Consider the following 18510-nt stretch of genomic DNA (forward strand, 5'->3'; position numbering starts at 1 on the left):
TATGCCTACACACAAATACACACAACACTGAAATAAAAATAACAGGTTAGGGTCATTCTACAGCGCCGGCAACATTTCCATCTGGCATTTTTCCCAAGTTAACAAATCAATAATACATTAAACCTATATTGTACTATATTAAATCATTTCCTTTCTTATTTCATATTATGTCTCATTAAACAATTTCAGATCTTTAAAACATATAGTGGTGTTACACATAATTGAAAGGAAATAGGAACCAATTACAGCAGTGACAGTAAATTCATAAATAAATTGATTGTCAATATGGTGGAAGATATTGCAAAAAGACAAATGGTAACATCAATCTTCAAATCATGTATGATGTTTTCAAACAAATTCAAAAACATTTTACAAATGAGTAATTCTTGCAAAAAAAAAATAAATAATAATAATAATCAATTCTGGATTAATCACTTCTACTTGTATTATACTTATTTGCTCATTTATTTAGACAAGATTGTCAGCCAAAACCATCAAATCAAATAGATGCAAATAAGATAACAGCTGGAAAAACACAAAACTCTATTACAAAGTAGATATTTTCAAAATGATAACTTAAAATATTGATATTTCATACAGCTAAAGTTTTAAATTGTATACACTGTAAAAAATGAATATGCTTTATCTAATCAAAAAATTGTGGCAACAGATTACAAAGCAAAATTATTCATTAAACTTAACAAATTAGAAATGAGTAATAATTAATCAAATTAATTCCTTAAAAGTTAACCATTTAAAATGAGTAAAACGTACAACAACAACAACCAAAAAAAACAACAACATATATTTAAGTCACCATTATGGTGATCATTTAGGTTTGTTTTAAAATTACGGTTTTCTCCTTCAGTGATTCTGCTTGTTACCATCATTTAACATGATAACATGCTTCTGATGATAACATCAGAAGCATTTCTATGGCAGTGGTTCCCAACCTTTTTTTGTCTGTGACCCCCTTTTTCCCAAGAAAATATTTTAGGGCCCCCCTTCACATTTAATGATACTATCGCTCTTCTAAGCTTGCAGCAAGGATAACAAAATATATATTTTTTCAAACAAACGGTATGTTTATGCACAAATAATAGCCTATACTATTAAAAATACAATGACTAAAACATCTTTAGGCCCTTTGTAATTTAACAACGTAAGTCTAGAAGAAGCCTATTAATTGGCCCTTTTTGAAATGCAAAAATAAAAATGCAACATTCACACTGGTGTTTAGGTTAAAAAAAAAAGAATATCTGCTATTAAATGACTGTTATCTGGGGCCTCAATACTTGCATGTTATCTGTGAGGCTTTATCAATATGAGGCTTTATTTTTACGCTTTTGGCGCAATAGCGAGCGATAATAAACTTGCATTTATTAACAGAATAATGTGTCTTTCGGAAAGAACAGTGTACGGAAAAAAGAGTTCTTAAACACATCTAAGTTTCTTAGAACTGTTGTGGATCTAACGTCCGTTTCACACCCGGTTGCGGTGCAGGAGCGTGCTGTTAGTGCGTTCACATATTATGATGCGTTTGCAGTAACTGATCCGCGGCTGTACAACAAACACATGTTAACCCTTTCATGCATAGTGGTCACTACAGTGGACAGCTATTTAAAAAGCGTTTTCTTGAATTTGCAAGGGTTTTGATGGGAAAGTGGCACATCAATCTCTTCAGTGGACCCTGGTGCATCATCCTATGCATTGCAACAAAGTTATAAGCCATTGAGTTTTGATTTTTTCCCCCTCAAAACCAAGATGGCCAATGGCCAGTCAGACATGCCAAGGTGCTCCGGAATATCCACCCATTCCTTCTATCCTAGGACACTCTTGTAGGTAAAAAAAAATATTGCAGCATCAAGCAGTATCTAATGAGCCATATCACAGTAAAATTTTCCAAGTTTTGATTTTAGATTGGGAGAAAAATGTGATAAATCACCTGTCCACTATAGTGGACCTCATGCATCAATGGCTATATTTTAGCAACAATTTATACTTATACTGTGAATATTGTTTTTGAAAATACTTAATCTGCAGTAACTTTTTTTGACTGTAAATAAATGTAGTTGTATTATTAGAATGAAATTTTCATTGACGTCTAAAAAAGTTATGTAATTACATAATTTGTGACTTGTAATGCATTACTTTACTCATTTCATCAAAAAATAATCTAATTACATAATGCATTACTTCTTAGATCAAAATATCTGTTTACCTATGTTTCTTTACTCGTAACATCAACAAGTGATCTGATTACACAATGAATGTTACTTGTAATGCATTACTTGTTAGATCAAAATTAATCGGATTATGTAATGCATGTTACTTGTAATGCATTGTTAGATCAAAAAGTAATCTGAATAAATAATGCATGTTACTTGTAGTGCATTACTTGTTAGATCAAAAAGTAATCTGATTATGTAATGCATGTTACTTGTAATGCGTTTCTTTATTCGTAACAACAAAATGTAATCTGATTACGTAATGCACATTACTTGTAATTAATTGTTAGATCAAAAAGTAATCTGAGTAGGTAATGCATATTACTTGTAATACATTACTTTACTCGAAACATTAAAACAAATCTGATTATGTAATGCATGTTACTTCTAACACATTACTTTCCTTGTAACATCAACCAAATAATCTGAATGCGTTATGCCTGGCCCAACACTGCTCATTTCAGATGAGATTTAAAAAAATGTATCACTAGGTTTTCTCAGAAGAGGGGCTATGCTAGAAATGTGTCCATCTCTAACATAATCAGAATTATCAGCTAATAAGGGTAAATTGACATACTCTGGCACACTGGAGGGAGCATCTGAGTGTTTCCACAGTTGTACATTGACAGGCTGTAGACATTTCTGATGGAATCACATCATCATGTTCTGATATCCAAGATACATGAAGTGCAACTTGTATCCAGGTCAATTGCCTTTGCAATATTTCGGATTTATATATGGGTCAGTGATGCGCGGGTTGATCCGAAATGAGCGGGTGCCTGCGGTCACCCGCGGTTGCCCGCGGTTACGAGTCATCCAAAAATATTTTTAATGATATTCGGGTCGCGGTCGGTCGGTTGTTTGAAATAAAGATTTCAATTAAACTTTTGTAATTTATATAGTACTAGACACAATTTTGTATGAAATACATAGGCATACACTTTATTGGCTGAATAACTGGCGCGAAGATGACGCACGCATGAGCTCAGTCTGCAGGTAGAGATGGAGGCGGCAAGACAAAAAGTGAGGTCTGGGGAGTGGAAGCTCCGCAAATACACAAACAGAAAAAGCAAAGTGTGGGAGACATTTGACGAAATAATCAAAGATGATGGCCAAAGTGCTGGATTTGTCATGTGTACTTCTTGCGATGCAATTTACACATTTGATAGCCACAAAACTGGCACGACCAACATGGCACGTCACAAGTGCGGCCCCGGGAAGCCATCACAGCCGAATAGAGCAGCGTCAGGCCAACCAGGACCACAAACTATAGATGCCTTTATGCGCCCTGACCACACGAAAATTCCCCTTCAAGTGAAGAGTAAATTTGTGGATTATTGCGGGGACTTTTGTTGCACAGACCTGCGCCCGTTTGATATTGTTTCAGGGGAAGGTTTTACGAAAGTAGCCCAGGGTCTCATCAACATTGGAGCACGTTATGGCGCAGTCGACGCAAATGGAGTGCTTCCTCATAGGCAGACAGTCTGTGATCGAGCTAAAAAACAGGCGATGGTCGAGAAACAAGCTTTATCCGAGGTACTGAAGTCAGCGGTGCACGACCATGGAGGGCTTGCAATAACGACTGATATGTGGACTGATGATTTTAACAGAAGGTCCTACACTGTCTTGACGTGCCATTATATCACAGAGGACTGGAAGCTGGCAAGCCGTGTTATGTCCACTGTGGAATTCGATTGCACATTGCCCAAAACAGCAATCAACATCCATGAACAGATTAATGAGCAGCTGTGTTCATACGGGATCTCATTCGACCAAGTGGTGCTCGTGAGTGACCAGGGTTCTAACATCAAAGCTGCCCTAAAAAATTATCACTGGATACCATGTGCAGCCCATGTTCTGAACACAATTCTGAAACATACGTTCAGTGGATCTGACATTGATGAGGTAACGGAGATGATTGACGCGTGCAAGGGCATCGTCAAATATCTTAAAAAAGCCAGTGCAAGCACAGCTCTCCCACATGGCTTAGTCCAAGATTGTGAGACTCGTTGGAACAGTAAAATTGACATGCTCAAATCTGTGAGCAAGCAATACAGAGAAATTAACGAGCTACTCGAAAGCAGGGGGCAGTCAGAGCGCATGGAAGGCATATATCAAAACACGCTCACAGCCGTGATAGATTTCTTGGAGCCTTTCAAGAAAGCATCTGAGGAGTTGCAGGGAGAGGACTACCCGACACTGCATTTAGTGATGCTGTGGTTTTACAATCTGGACGCACACTGCCAACCAGTCTTTGGAGACCCGGAGTACATGGCTTTGCTCCGTACGCGCGCACTTGCTCTACTCCATCAAAAGTTAATCCTCACAGACACGCACAAAATCGCCCTCTTCCTCTGCCCCCGCTACAAAAGTCTCAAAATGATGACTGAGACTGAAAGGAAGAATCTCCACAGAATCGTTAGTAACCTCATGTCTCTTGAAGCCGCGGGCTCTCCTGAGACTTCAAGCACTACAGCACCACGAACATCTACAGGCGAGGGTAAGTGACTGTGTTATTAATGATGAATGGGATATTTCAATTTAAGTCTGGTAAATGACATTATTGACAAATGCTATTTTACCTTCCACAGACGTCACTAACGAAAGTCAGAGAGAGAAAAGACCTAGAGTGGACTTCGCTGAATGGGCCGATGATGCCGCTGATGTGGGCCTAACGAACGAATTGGAGCGGTACCGTGCTGCACACTTTACGCTGGATGACTGTAACGAGGACCGGTTGCTTGAATTTTGGGAGAGACAGGCACCCACCTTCCCGAGGCTTCGTGCATTGGCAAGGAGGATCCTCTGCGTTCCAGCATCAAGTGCAGCCAGTGAGCGCACATTCAGCTCCGCTGGTCGTGTCATAGAGGCGAGAAGAAACCGTCTCAACCCAGGGACGGTTGATTCAATACTATTTCTACACAGCGCGAGGACAGCTAAAAAATAAGTAGGCTAAAGTTCTGTTTTAGGCCACAAAATGCACATTATAGCCCGTTTAAGCCCAAGTTAGGCTTACTGTATCTGATTTAGGTTCCTGTGTTAGTTATAGGATATATTTGTAGGCTAAAAACAATGAAGCCTATTTTGTTTCATTATACAAATGCATTTTCGTTTATTGTATTAGGCTACTTTTTTTTTTTTTTTTTTTTGTTACCAACAAGTGGCACCTTTTAGCCTTCTTTTTAAAACAGGTTAAGTTTACTGTGTTTCAGTATTCAGCTTTACTTTAATGGGTATTTGTGAACTTTTATTTATTGATATTGTAGCAGTCTTTGGCTTAGCCTATCTGTTTTTGTTAGTCTAAAATGCGTTAATAAAGACTTTACATATTCTATGCCTACATTTTGTGTTGTGTGACCTTCAATTGGGCATCACGTGGCGAAATAGCCTAAACCTTAATACAAATGGGAAATCCTTATTTACCTTTTGAATGTAGAACTTATTAACTTTTGAATAAATGCTGACGCGGGACAAAATGCCCGATTTCCCAACACATTGAACTGAGCAATACCATTGTACCATTTTAATAGACTATTTTTAATCGTATATAACTCGGTAATGTCAGTTTTATGTATTTTCTGAGAGGGCGTGGGATTTTTGTTGGGAAAGTCGGGGTAGAGACGCACACTTCGACTAGACTGGATAAACACATGCAGCATTTTAATTGTTAAGAAAATGAAACGAAATAAATTAATAAATAAAGCCTTTTTTACATAACACTAGGCTATATCATACAGCATTCAGAAAAAGAACAGTTTGCGCTGCTTTCACACTTTTCCGAAAGTTGGCCTTCTCTCAGTAAACCTGCTGATGAATTCTTTAAGCAGGGTCGAAACGTAAACATCGCATTCATCAATAATGCGCATTCATAATAAATATTTAATACTTTTAAAAAAAATGCGGGCCAGGAAGCGGGTCGGGTACAATATTTCCTTTTTCTTTTTTTCGGTCCGAGTTGCGGGCGGGTTAGTTGAAAACGTCGGTCGGGTGCGGGTTGTTTATACATTGACCCGCGCATCACTGATATATTTTCATATATTTTATAGTTTTCACATGATTTGATGTAATTGTATTGATTAGTTTGTTAAATACACATAATTTATCTGTTTGATTATTGTATTATGTTTAATACAGTATCTCTTCAGTTTAAACTATAAATGCATGCTGTCCACTCAAGTGAACATCTGAAAATCTCTTTGAAAAATTTGTTTAAAAAAAAAATCAAATCAAATCTTGTTTTTCATGCCCTAAGGGCAATAAAAACACAAAGGAAAAAAATCCTGACTGAGGTTATCATAATTCATGCATGAAAGGGTTAAATACCGTTTGACTAGTAACCAAAAATCCAAATCACAGTCTCTACTGCACCAATTTAATTGATATTAATACTAGTGTAGAACATTGCATAGAAACTGTGTCTATCCCTCGTTTACTGAGATCAAATAATAAATCTACCGTGGGATCAAGAAAAAGTCTTGTTATTCAAACAAAAAATCTTGCTTTTAGTGAACAAAAACAATTTCTAAAGCTAGGTCTTCTAAACATTAGATCGCTCACACCTAAAGCGGTTATTGTAAATGAAATGGTCAGATAATAATTATGATGTTCGGTGCCTTAAGGGGGTCGCACGCTGCGTCGCGTCTAGAACAATTCACAGGTATCGCACACCGGACGCGCACATTCTATTCGCATGAGCTCAGTTTTGAATCAACTCCTGGTAGAAGTCAAGAGCTGCAAGATGGGTGAGTTTAAACTGGATGTATTATATATATTTTTTTATTTTAAGTGAATAAAATAGCTGATGTTTGAACGTTATTAACCAAGTAAACGTGTCTATCACCTTGTTAAGTCTGTTATTTTATTGTAACGTTATCTGTTCTTCAGGCAACTACTTCATTGATTACTCCCTACTCCTTCATACTACTCCCTACTTCATTGATGAGTTTTTCTTCGTCCATTTCGCTCCGCTGCTACACTACAGAAATTACCTGAAGTGTGTTGTGACCTGGTAAATCCAATAGGTGGCTCTACACGACCGTGAATGTAACCACGTGAGGCAAACGTTACATCGCCTATGCATTAATATTTTGCACTGATGGGTTTAGACTGGTACTTAATAATAATAAGAACCCAGTTAGTGTATGGTTAATCAACCCGGTCTCATCCCAAGATGTCATATAACTGACGTTTTGGGACGTCTTTTGACCATACGTCAGTATTCGCCTTTTTAGGGCCCCCTTAAACGTCGGTAGATGAGGTTATGGGATCCTAACTCTACCCCATACCTAAACCTAACCCTAAACCTAACCCGTCACCTAACTGACGTTAAAGGTAAAGCGTCAGTTGTATGACGGCCCGGGATCGCCATCTACCGACGTTTAAGGGGGCCCTAAAAGGCGGATATTGACGTATGGTCAAAATACGTCCCAAAACGTCAGTTATATGACTTTTTGGGATGAGACTGTGTTAGGTTAATATGATAGAGTATTGAAAAATGGATTTAAAAAGGCTATGTTTGTTTTACATTTTTTTCCCAATATGACTATTCAAGCTGTTAGGAATTAGGAAAATTAGGAATGTTAAATAGGCTTAAATGTATATCTCAGCACAGGATGAAGTCAGTATGTACATTAACGACGATTTGAGACAAATAAATGCAATTTTAATATAAAACTATGCAAATGGCGCTCTGTGGCGCGGCAGGGTTTTGAACACGGTCCTGAGCCGTAGCTGGGTGGCGCGGACAGACGCCGAATGGCGCTGCCGGTGTGTGTACACTCATAGAGAATAATGTGTTCGAATTTTGAAGACATGGCGCTGCGCGACGCGATGCGGCGCTGCGCTGCGCGCCCGGTGTGCGACCCCCTTTACTGAAACCTGGCTTAAACCAAATGATTATTTCGGTCTAAATGAGTCTACTCTGCCAGGATACTGTTATATGCACGAGCCCCATCTGACCGGTCGTGGCGGCGGTGTCGCAACAATCTACAGAGATATCCTTAATGTTACTCAGAAAACTCGTCGTAGGTTTAATTCGTTTGAAGTTGTCAGGTTCTTTCCATTAAATTTTCAGGAGACATTCGTAGAGTCAATAAAGGGTCATTTATTTGATGGTAACAATTGAGGGTTGACCAGACATTGTGCAAAAACCAAAGGGGAAAAAAACAAAATAACACAAACAAACTAATAAATGAGGCAACCACAGCACATTACTGAGTTCTGGGTCTCAGATGTTTCACCAGGGATCCCACACCAGAACTTACTCAGCCACAGACATGGAAGCACTTTTAACAACCCAGAACAAACCATTTGGATAATTACAGGGGTAAATCACAAGACTTCTCATTCCATTCCATTAAACATAAAAAAGGGGAAAAATATATACAACAATACACGGACCTGAATGAACATAAGAATAACATTTACCATAAAGCAATAAAGAAAATACACTTACACATTCATACATAAACACCTCCTTTAAACACATGTGGATTAACACACAACCCAACCCCTATGGTCCTAAAACTACATTTCCCATGATCCTCCATGAGCTATATAAAGGACACCAGGAAAAGGCCGCACCCTTTTTATTCCAAACCGTTCCATGCTGCAGTCATGGATCCCGGCGAAACCAAGGGTAAGAAACATATAACCAACTTAAATAAAACTTTAAACCCATATTTTGGTTGTGGTTCTTTCATTTACTCTAGCGTGCACTCTAGAAAAATGGTAGTAGATTTTGTTACTCCTTGATGTTTAAACCACTGCAAAGACAATGTAACTTTTCAGTTCCAAGGTATGGGTAAATTAAATTCAAGCAAACAAATTACTTGCAAAGAAATTCATAAATAAACCAAAACAGAGAACATTAATTCATTAGACCAAACAAAAATATACATTCTTACATACAAAAAAAATAAAAAATAAAAATAAACTAGAACCAATGCAAATGTTCATTCTAGTGTGGCCTTAGCCATCACATTTCCCCCTACCTATGCATTCTCGCACGGTGAGCGAGAAAGAAAATCGGCTGCTATATTTTCGACCCCCGGCCGATGCTTCACTGTAAAGCGAAAAGGTTGTATAGATAAAAACCATCGGGTCAAGCGAGAATTCGTATCTTTCATTCTATTCAACCATTTCAAAGCTTTATGGTCTGTTTCGATTACAAAATCTCGGCCAAGCAAATAATATTTCAATGAGTCGAGAGCCCATTTTAACGCTAAACATTCTTTCTCCACCACAGAATATCTAGTTTCTCTGGGAAACAATTTCCGACTCAAATACACCACAGGATGCATTCCTCCGGGCTCTTCCTGCATCAGGACAGCTCCCAACCCTAAATCGGACGCGTCTGTCTGAAGAACGAATGATTTTTCAAAATCAGGGCTACGTAAAACGGGTTCATTACTCAGCACCCCTTTTAGCTCACGAAATGCTTCTTCAGCGGGCGCAGTCCACTGCACTTTGTTAGCATTCGTCTTCTTAATCAAATCGGTTAATGGTGCCGCGATGGTTGAGAAATGAGGAATGAATTTCCGATACCAACCGACTAAACCAAGAAATGATCTAATTTGTTTTTTTGTAGCTGGAAGTGGACAGGATTGAATTGCCTGGATTTTCTGCACTTGAGGCTTAATAACTCCATTCCCCAATACGTACCCCAAGTACTCGGTCTCGGTTTTAGCTAATGAACATTTTGCTGGATTAATGGTTAAGCCAGCATTTTTAACTCGTTGAAAAACTGCTTGAAGATGTTGAAGGTGATTCTCCCAGGATGTACTAAATATCACAACATCGTCCAAGTAAGCCGCCGCAAATTCTCCTAAACCTTCCAATACCGTATCCATCAATCTTTGAAAAGTCGGGGGTGCCCCGTGCAAGCCGAACGGTAACACCCGAAAATGCATTAGCCCCCTCGGTGTACGGAAAGCGGTCAGCTCTCGCGACTCCAAGTCCAGAGGCACCTGCCAGTATCCTTTACTTAAATCGATGGTACTAATAAACTTAGCCTTTCCGAGTTTTTCAACCAACTCCTCAATACGAGGCATAGGATACGAATCAAATTTGGAGACAGAATTTAAATAGCGAAAATCGATACAAAACCTGAGGGTATTATCTTTTTTTGGCACCAATACCACCGGGTTGCACCATTCACTTTTTGACGATTCCACTATGCCCATTTGCTGCATCAACCTTACTTCCTCTTCAAAAGCGGTCAGCAAACGTTCAGGGATGCGATAACTCATGCGTTTCGGACGTGCATTTTCTTTAAGCACTATTTTATGCGTCGTAATTGTGGTATAGCCTGGCTGGTTTTTAAACAGCTCTGGATCACACAATTGCTCAATTTGAGCTCGCTGTTCTACCGAAAGATGACTTAAGTCAATTTGCTGCAACGATTGACTACCAGGTAAATATTGCTCTTCCGCCTCCTCCTCATCTTTCACGAGTCGGATCAAATTAACAACTGCGTTCTCACTCTGCGAGCACCATTTCTTCAACAAATTAATATGCAACACCCGATGCGATCGTGCCTGGCCTGGGGTCCCTATCTCATAAGTAGTGGTTCCTATTTTTCTAGTCACTTCAAACGGCCCTTGCCATTTACCCAAAAGTTTATTTTCGGATGTAGGAAGCATCACGAGAACTTTCTGACCTGGCTCGAAAGACCGCGACTTCGCCTTCCTATCATACCATGTCTTTTGCCTTTTCTGGGTTTCTTTCAAATGGGCAGAAGCAAATTCCGTCATTTGTTGCAATTTTTGTCTCATGGCTAACACATAATCGATAACATTTGTTTTGGTTGGCGTCCCCGAATTCCCCTCCCACAGTTCTCTCACAAGAGACAATGGTCCCTGCACTTCGTGGCCATACATCAATTGGAAAGGCGAAAACCCGGTGGAGGCCTGTGGAACTTCCCTATAAGCAAACATGAGATATGGTAGCCACTGATCCCAGTCGGTCCCCACCTCATTCACAAATTTGCGAAGCATTTGCACTAGCGTTTGATTAAATCGCTCTACAAGCCCATCTGTCTCCGGATGATAGGGAGTTGTTTTTAACCCTTTTATTCCCAACAGCTGATAGACCTGTTGCAGAAATTGAGACGTGAAATTCGTTCCTCTATCGGTCAGTATTTCTTTTGGAATACCTACTCTAGAAAAAAACTGAACCAGACATGATGCGATAGCCTTAGCTTTGATGTTTTTTAACGGAAACACTTCTGGAAACCGAGTTGCATAATCACAAATGACTAACATATACTTGTAGCCTGTCTTACTTCGTTCTAACGGACCTACAATGTCCATTCCCAGCCGCTGAAAGGGAACCTCAATGACTGGTAAGGGGATTAACGGTGCCTTAGGGGGTTTGTGAATGTTGCTGCTTTGACATTCTGGGCAAGCTTTACAAAATTCAGCGATGTCCTTAGACATTCCCACCCAGTAAAAATGCTTACTTATCCTAGAATGCGTCTTTCGCCTACCCAAATGTCCGGCCCACGGAATGGAATGCCCCAGCGTCATCACAGTATTACGTACGCTAACAGGTAATACCACCTGTAGTTTATCCCCTATTTTACGATACAGTAAGTCATTCATTAGACAAAAAGATTTCCCTTGAAATATGAATACAGTCGACCCTGTTTGAGCTGCCTCTACCACCTGGGAATACAATTTAGAGATTTCAGCATCCCCTTTCTGCAACTGCCTTAAATCCTCAGGTATTGGAATCTGATCAGCATTCAACAGTTTGTCAGGTTCTTTTAAGTCTCTTGCCTGCACTACGGTTCTCTTAATTTTTTCCTGTCTTCGTTCCCTCCTAGATTTCTTTTCTTTACATTGATTCACAGACAACTCAGAATCAAAAAATGGTAACGACAACAATGAGTTTTCCTCTTCCTCACATTCATTCTGTTTACTTTGAGCTCGCGTCAGAACTACATTGCAACTATCCCCATGAGGCAATAAATCTATCAGCGCAGGAAAATCATGGCCTAAAATAACTGGGTATGGTAAGTTCTGTGCAAGTCCTACCCTCATCACATAAGTTTGCCCTGCTATGCCCATATATACATCAGTGACAGAATACTGACGCTCCTCCCCGTGAACACATCTCACTATTACTGGAGCATTACCACAAGCACCTAATTCAGGTACAAGTTCTGACTCCACTAGGGTTTGCGTGCAACCTGTATCGATCAAGGCAGTGACTTTCTTCCCATTTAACTCAACAGTTCTTATCACTTGCTTTGGAACAGGAATGTTGGCAGGTTCAGGTATGGTTTCCCGAGGTACAAAACATGTATTAGTAAGGGTTTTTGTCAACTGTGGACACATTGGCTTTTTATGACCCAATTGACCACACTTATAACACCTAATTGTCTCTAAACCAGAAACACCAGAGTTCTCAGTTCGTTTTACACTTGCCTCAGTTGCCAACCTGCTTCCCTGAGATGTTGAAATCGGTCGTCGAGAAGATCCCTCTCGCGCTGTCTTCCAGCGAGTGAAACTCCAGGGCTCAGCCCTGCGTCGTGCCGCCACGAAAACATCAGCTAGACGTGCCGCCTCCTCGGCTGTTGAAGGGCCGTGCTCCTTAATCCACGTCTGTAGCTCCGGGCTAAGCATCCGCAGAAACTGTTCAAGGACAATTATTTCTCCGATCTCTTGGTTCGTTCTCTCTCCCGGTCTCACCCACTTTTGATACAAGTCTTTCAGTCGAACATACAGCTCTTTAGGGGTCTCTTCTTCCAGCACCTCTATAGAACGAAATCTCTGTCGATATGTTTCATGATTGATGGAATACTTCTTCAAAATAGCCTCCTTTACCTGCACATAGTCACTTGCATCTGCAACATCCATGGCCACATATGCACTGCGCGCCTTGCCCGTCAGCAATGGAATGAGTCTAATGGCCCAATCTTCCATTGGCCATCTGCATACCTCAGCAATCCGTTCAAACGTGGTTAAATAATGCTCGATGTCGTCCGCTTCACTCAACTGTTGCATCTTTGGTTCTTTCAGCACATAACCATGGCTCACGTTGTGGGAGCCTGAAGCTCCGGGTGATTCCCCTACTTCAGCAGCTCTCCTGTCTCGCACCATCCCCAACGGAGTTCGCTGGCTGACCTCATCCTGTAGAAGACGGAAATGATGCTGGAGAGATTTCCATCTCGTCTCTTGTCGAGCTGCTTCTTGCATCTGACGGTCTTCTCTCTCTTGCTGATCCTGCATGAACCGTTGAAACATCCGCTTCAGCTCCAGTACATCCCCTTCCGACTCCTCTTCAGCCCCACCTTTCGCATCCTCCATCGGCCTCTCACCCTCCTCTGGTGCGCTCTCGACGTCAGTAGGAACAACAGCGCGTACTGCTCTCTTAGGCGCCATCCTTTCCGCACTTTGCTCTCTACAGGCAGTCTCCTCCTGGACAGAAAACCACCGCTGCCACCATCTTGTCACGTTCTTTCCATTAAATTTTCAGGAGACATTCGTAGAGTCAATAAAGGGTCATTTATTTGATGGTAACAATTGAGGGTTGACCAGACATTGTGCAAAAACCAAAGGGGAAAAAAACAAAATAACACAAACAAACTAATAAATGAGGCAACCACAGCACATTACTGAGTTCTGGGTCTCAGATGTTTCACCAGGGATCCCACACCAGAACTTACTCAGCCACAGACATGGAAGCACTTTTAACAACCCAGAACAAACCATTTGGATAATTACAGGGGTAAATCACAAGACTTCTCATTCCATTCCATTAAACATAAAAAAGGGGAAAAATATATACAACAATACACGGACCTGAATGAACATAAGAATAACATTTACCATAAAGCAATAAAGAAAATACACTTACACATTCATACATAAACACCTCCTTTAAACACATGTGGATTAACACACAACCCAACCCCTATGGTCCTAAAACTACATTTCCCATGATCCTCCATGAGCTATATAAAGGACACCAGGAAAAGGCCGCACCCTTTTTATTCCAAACCGTTCCATGCTGCAGTCATGGATCCCGGCGAAACCAAGGGTAAGAAACATATAACCAACTTAAATAAAACTTTAAACCCATATTTTGGTTGTGGTTCTTTCATTTACTCTAGCGTGCACTCTAGAAAAATGGTAGTAGATTTTGTTACTCCTTGATGTTTAAACCACTGCAAAGACAATGTAACTTTTCAGTTCCAAGGTATGGGTAAATTAAATTCAAGCAAACAAATTACTTGCAAAGAAATTCATAAATAAACCAAAACAGAGAACATTAATTCATTAGACCAAACAAAAATATACATTCTTACATACAAAAAAAATAAAAAATAAAAATAAACTAGAACCAATGCAAATGTTCATTCTAGTGTGGCCTTAGCCATCACAGAAGTACTTGTGCTAAATGTTACGCTGTTAGATGTAAGGAAAAAATCCCTATTATCTCTAGCATTGGCTACCGTATATAGACCTCCAGGGCCTTACGCCGACTTCTTAAAAGAGTTTGCAGACTTTCTATCAGATCTATTGGTCAACGTTGATAAAGCTTTAATTGTTGGAGATTTTAACATACACGTAGATAATTCAAATGATGCGTTAGGGGTTGCGTTCAAAGATTTATTAAACTCCTTTGGGGTCAAACAAAACGTCATCAGACCAACTCATCGTCTTAATAATACACTCGATTTAATTACATCATATGGAACCGATCCAACCGATATAGATATCATTCCACAAAGTGACGATGTCACTGACCATTACATGGTTACTTGCATATTACGTACTGCTGTAATATGTCATGCTGCGCCACGTTATCGACCAGGTAGAACAATTCTTCCATCCACCATAGATCATTTCTCAAATAGCTTATCTGATCTGACTCAGCTGCTGCCTGAACCCAAACAAACAGATGAACTAGACGAGCTAACTAGCATTCTCTCTAGAACATTGGATATTGTTGCACCCATTAGATTAAAAAAGATCAGAGAAAAAAAGTATAGCACCATGGTACAATAATACTACGCATGTTTTAAAGAAAGAAACCCGAAATTTAGAGCGTAAATGAAAAAAAAAAAAAAAAAAAAACTAATTTAGAGGTCTTTAGAATCGCGTGGAAAGACAGTATGTCACGTTATAAAAAGGCTCTTAAAATGGGCAGCACCTCAGCAAACTAATAGAAAATAACCAAAATAATCCAAGGTTTTTATTTAACACCGTGGCTAGACTAACAAATAAACAGACGACACCTGAACAAAATATCCCGTTACAGTTTAGTAGTAATGATTTCATGAACTTCTTCACCGAGAAAATTGAAAGCAACAGAATCACAATCGTAAACGCTCAATCTTTGCTCGCGCTTTATAATTCAGCCGCAATTATCACCCCGCAAGAACAATTACAATGCTTTAAAACCATAAAACAAAAAGAGTTAAATAAACTTATCACTTAATCTAAAACAGCAACATGTTTATTAGATCCTATACCAACTAAACTACTGAAAGAAGTGTTACCTATCGTGGAAGAGCCTCTTCTTAATATTATTAACTCATTTTTATCTTTAGGTCATGTTCCAAGAACATTCAAGCTGGCTGTTATAAAACCTCTTATTAAGAAACCGCAATTAGATCCAAATAACCTAGCAAATTACAGACTCATCTCAAATCTTCAATTTATGTCAAAAATATTAGAAAAAGTTGTGTCCGCTCAACTCGGCTCTTTCTTGCAAGAAAACGTCATCTATAATTAATTTCAGTCTGTATTTAGGCCACATCATTGCACTGAAAGTGCGCTTGTTAGAATCAAAAATGATCTACTTCTAGCTTCGGACCAAGGCTGTATCTCAATACTAGTTTTACTTGATCTTACCGCTGCGTTCGATACTATAGATCACACAATACTATTAGATCGACTACAGAACTACACTGGTGTTCAAGGACAAGCATTAAGCTGGTTCAAGTCATACTTATCTGACCGCTACCATTTCGTCTGCTTAAATGGAGAAAAATCGATCATAACTTCGGCAAACTATGGAGTGCCGCAGGGATCTATGTTAGGCCCTTTATTATTCTCAATATATATGCTGCCACTTGGTAATATTATAAGGAAACATGGAATTAGTTTCCATTGCTATGCTGATGACACTCATATATATATATTTCATCACGGCCAGATGAATACGCTAAATTATCCAAATTGATAGATTGTGTTAAAGATATAAAAGATTGGATGACGCGTAATTTTCTTTTATTAAATCCAGACAAGACAGAGGTAATACTTATCGGTTCTAAAAACCGTCCACAAAACCTTTTGCAGCATGACTTTAACATATTAGGATGCCCTTATCCGCTACAGTAAAAGACCTGGGTGTTATAATAGACTGCAATCTTTCTTTTGAAAAGCATATTTCATATGTTACAAAAACATTTTTCCACCTTAGAAACATTGCTAAGCTACTAAACATGCTATCTGTCTCTGATGCAGAAAAGTTAGTTCATGCATTCATGACCTCGAGACTATTACTGTAATGCTTTATTACCCAGTTGTCCTACATCCTCAATAAACAAGCTACAGTTAGTCCAAAATGCAGCCGCTAGAGTTTTTACTAGATCAAGAAAATATGATCATATAACACCGATTCTATCATCACTTCATTGGTTACCTATAAAATTCTGTATTAATTACAAGGTATTGCTTTTGACTTATAAAGCTCTAAATGGTTTAGCTCCAGTCTATTTAACAGATCTTCTATCGCCCTACAATCCATCGCGCTCTCTAAGATCACTAAATTCGAGGCTTCTGGTCATTCCTAGGATATCCAGATCCACCAAAGGAGGGAGAGCATTTTCACATTTAGCTCCGAAGCTCTGGAATAGCCTTACTGATATTGTTCGTTGCTCAGACTCGCTCTCTCAGTTTAAAACTACGTAGACTAAAGACGCATTTATTTAGCCTGGCATTCATATACATTTTTTATCTCACAGTTACTGTAAATTTGGCCTCTAGTTCATAAACGCCAGAGGAGAACTGGCCCCGGAATGAGCCTGGGTTCTCCCAAGGTTTTTTTTTTTTCTCCATTGGGTGAGCTGATGGAGTTTTAGGACACCATCGGATCACTTGATGTTTTTCGGTTCCTTGCCACTGTTGCCTTTGGCTTGCTCAGTTGGGGATATTCAAATAAAATGACCCATCATACTATTGATCAGCTCTACCAAACTTGATTGTCTTTTCATGAATAAACAAACACTGTTATGTTGTCTTGATTGATACTGTGAAGCAGCTTTGATACAATCTGTATTGTGAAAAGCACTATATAAATATATTTGATTTGACTTGGCTCAGCATCAGGTGTCTTCAATGTTGGCAATATAAAATCAATAGTTCCTAATTAATCTTTTACTTCTGTCTGTTAGTTAGATATTTTTGTTACGTTTTTTGGTGTAAACTTTACTCATTTTAAATTGTTAACATTTAAGGAATAATTTGATCAATTATTACTCAACTCTAATTTGTTAATTTTAATTAATAATATTGCTTGTAATCTGTTGCCACAATTCTATTGATTAGATAAAACATATTCATTTTTACAGTGTATGTTTTTATTCAGCCATTTGAATGTCTTTCAGTTGTTACCACAATGTGCAATGTCCCATGTAGTGCATGTTGAATAACTGAAGAGCTGGAAGGGATGAAGCCAAAACAATTGTTGGAAAACAACCTGACGATCTGGAGCTAATCTCATCTTGATTGGAATTCTGAGGTCAATGTCAACATTTCTGAGGACCCACACACACAGTCTACATTACACATGCCACTGGGACTCCAAATCACCCAGAAAACCCATAAACCAAGGCACGACCCTTATAGTGTAGATTAAAAGCAACTCGCAAGATCACATTTGCTACCAATACCTGATACTTCCCCCTCTGACTTCATCACTGTATTTATCCTCCCTCACTGTCTCATTTCACATGTAAAGGAGGAGAGAGGCAGAAAGAAAAGAATGACAGCATATTCGACTTCAAGGTGAGTAGAAAGATTGACAAGCATGAAGAAGCCAAGCTTTTACACACCCCCAACACGTACACACTCACGGAAGTTATTCAAACGTATTCCAAATAAATGAAAGCCATTACATTTAAAAATAGTCCTGATATCTGTACTTGTAGAGAGGAGGGTCAGGCGTGTGTGCGCGTCCATAATTTAAAGTATAATTTTGAGTCAATGCCAAAAGGGCATGGTTTTAGATCTGAATAACCAATGGAGTACGCCAACAGACTAAACAA

At 39.2% G+C, this 18510-nt stretch overlaps 1 protein-coding gene across 2 annotated transcripts in view; it reads right to left on the reverse strand.

The window, feature by feature from the left end:
- pcdh15a (protocadherin-related 15a) overlaps positions 1 to 18510 on the reverse strand; it is a 409861-nt gene that overhangs the window by 261108 nt on the left and 130243 nt on the right. The window lies entirely within an intron of this gene.

Source organism: Pimephales promelas, chromosome 11 (assembly GCF_988280905.1).
Source record: "Pimephales promelas chromosome 11, fPimPro1.hap1.1, whole genome shotgun sequence".
NCBI lineage: Eukaryota > Metazoa > Chordata > Actinopteri > Cypriniformes > Leuciscidae > Pimephales > Pimephales promelas.